At 37.3% G+C, this 2,458-nt stretch overlaps 1 non-coding gene across 1 annotated transcript; it reads right to left on the reverse strand.

The window, feature by feature from the left end:
* Positions 1 to 1,511: 1,511 nt before the first annotated feature.
* Positions 1,512 to 1,593, reverse strand: TRNAS-CGA (transfer RNA serine (anticodon CGA)). Its single transcript has one exon. It is a non-coding gene; the product is annotated as a tRNA-Ser (tRNA).
* Between the last annotated feature and the right edge of the window lie 865 nt (positions 1,594 to 2,458).

The raw sequence follows: 2,458 nt of genomic DNA on the forward strand, positions 1-2,458 counted from the left end.
TTGTGCGATATATATGTATTCGAGATATAGGAACATTTGAGTAATATTTACAATTTTTGGTACTCAGAAGTGGCGATTTTACAAGGATATTAGTTAAATATCACCAAGATATGTGGGTTGTGATATATTATTTGGTCAATTCTGGCGATATTTCCACAAGTCGGAGCTTTATTTAAAATACTACAATTTTTGGAAAGTTTAGTTACATATGACTACGATATGGGGAAATCATCATAGAATTTTGTGTAAAATGTGGGCATTTTGGCCATATTAGATCAAGATGACACACTTAAATAGCATATTAAATGTATTCTCTGTGGAAACCATCGTGTCAGTTGCAGGAAACTCCCATTGAAAATGGGTCTAAAATATGAAACATTCTATTATATTTCCCCTATTCTGGCGTACATATGTATGGGATCTATATCTAAATATGAACCGATTTTGACCACATTTGACATGCATAGTTAGAATAATAATCCTGCTATCTCAGCAAAAAACGTAAATGGGAGAATAATTTTGGTGGTCATATGGGTGTAAATCGGGCGAAAGATATATATGGGAGCTATATCTAAATCTGAACCGATTTCAACCAAATACTGTTAAACGAACTTCTTGTGCAAAATTTGAAGCAAATCAGGGCAAAACTCTGACTTTTGAGGTCATATAAGTTCAAATCGGACGAAAGATATATATGGGAGCTATATCTAAATCTGAATCGATTTGGCTGATATTTTGCATATCTTACGAAAGCCCCAAAATATTTGGCTGCCCGAAATTTTGAAAAAATACTTTTATAAGTACGTCAATTATGACCAGATCGGTGATAAATATATATGGCAGCTATATCTAAATCTGAACCGATTTTTTTGAACATCAATAGCGATTGTCTTTGAGCCAATGTAAACCTCTGTGCCAAATATGAGGACGATCAGACTTAAACTGCGAGCTGTACTTTGCACACAAAATTACATATACAGACAGACGGACATCGCTAAATCGACGCAGAATTTAAATCTAAGACGATCGGTATACTGAACGATGGGTCTCAGACTTTTCCTTCTTGGCGCTACATACAAATGCACAAACTTATTATACCCTGTACCACAGTAGTGGTGAAGGGTATAATGAGTATGTTATTTTCAAATTTTTGGTCTGAGAATTCATTCAAATGTTAACAATGTTTTTACTTTTTTCTTGACACATGTTGTTCGCACACATATGTTCGTTTATTACTTTCGACAAAGAGGAACCAAAATCAAATTTCTTTCGTTTGTAATACGAAAGAAAGCTTCCGTTCGATATACAGGAACAGGGCATAATATATAGAATGCATTCTACGAAAATAAAAATGTCTTAGGTCTTATACGAAGTTCTACTTTCTTAGAAATTAGTTCATTTTAACTTAAAGATGTGGTCACTTTATTTTGAGTCTATAATTTAAAAAACGGCTAAAGTCTTTGTTCCCATTTCAATTGTGAACAAAAAGTTTTCATGTCTGTAGAAATTGACGCAGCCGGTAGGATTCGAACCTACGCTCCCAGAGGGAATCTGATTTCGAGTCAGACGCCTTAACCACTCGGCCACGACTGCTTGCGCAATTGACCTTACCAACCTCATGCGAGCGACTGCCGTGAGCCTCAGATATGCTTATGAAATTATTATTTTTGGCCTTCACGCTCATATGATTTATCAATAGAAACACATATTTATCTATGACGTCATAGTATTTCATTCTATTTTAGTTTCGCTGCCCAATGTTAAGTGAGGCATTGCATAGAGAATTTGTTATGCAGTCATTTCATTTTTATACCCTCCACCATAGGATGGGGGTATATTAACTTTGTCATTCCGTTTGTAACACATCGAAATATTGCTCTAAGACCCCATAAAGTATATATATTCTGGGTCGTGGTGAAATTCTGAGTCGATCTAAGCATGTCCGTCCGTCCGTCCGTCTGTCCGTCTGTCCGTCCGTCCGTCTGTCCGTCTGTCCGGCTGTCCGTCCGTCTGTGGAAATCACGCTAACTTCCGAACGAAACAAGCTATCGACTTGAAACTTGGCACAAGTAGTTGTTATTGATGTAGGTCGGATGGTATTGAAAATGGGCCATATCGGACCACGTTTACGTATAGCCCCCATATAAACCGATCCCCAGATTTGACCTCCGGAGCCTCTTGGAGGGGCAAAATTCATCCGATCCGATTGAAATTTGGTACCTGATGTTAGTATATCGTCTCTAACAACCATGCAAAAATTGGTCCATATCGGTTCATAATTATATATAGCCCCCATATAAACCGATACCCAGATTTGACCTCCGGAGACTTTTGGAGGGGCAAAATTCATCCAATCCGGTTGAAATTTGGTACCTGATGTTAGTATACGGCCTCTAACAACCATGCAAAAATTGGTCCATATCGGTCCATAATTATATATAGCTCCCATATAAACCGA

The sequence above is a fragment of the Haematobia irritans genome, chromosome 3 (assembly GCF_050003625.1).
Source record: "Haematobia irritans isolate KBUSLIRL chromosome 3, ASM5000362v1, whole genome shotgun sequence".
NCBI lineage: Eukaryota > Metazoa > Arthropoda > Insecta > Diptera > Muscidae > Haematobia > Haematobia irritans.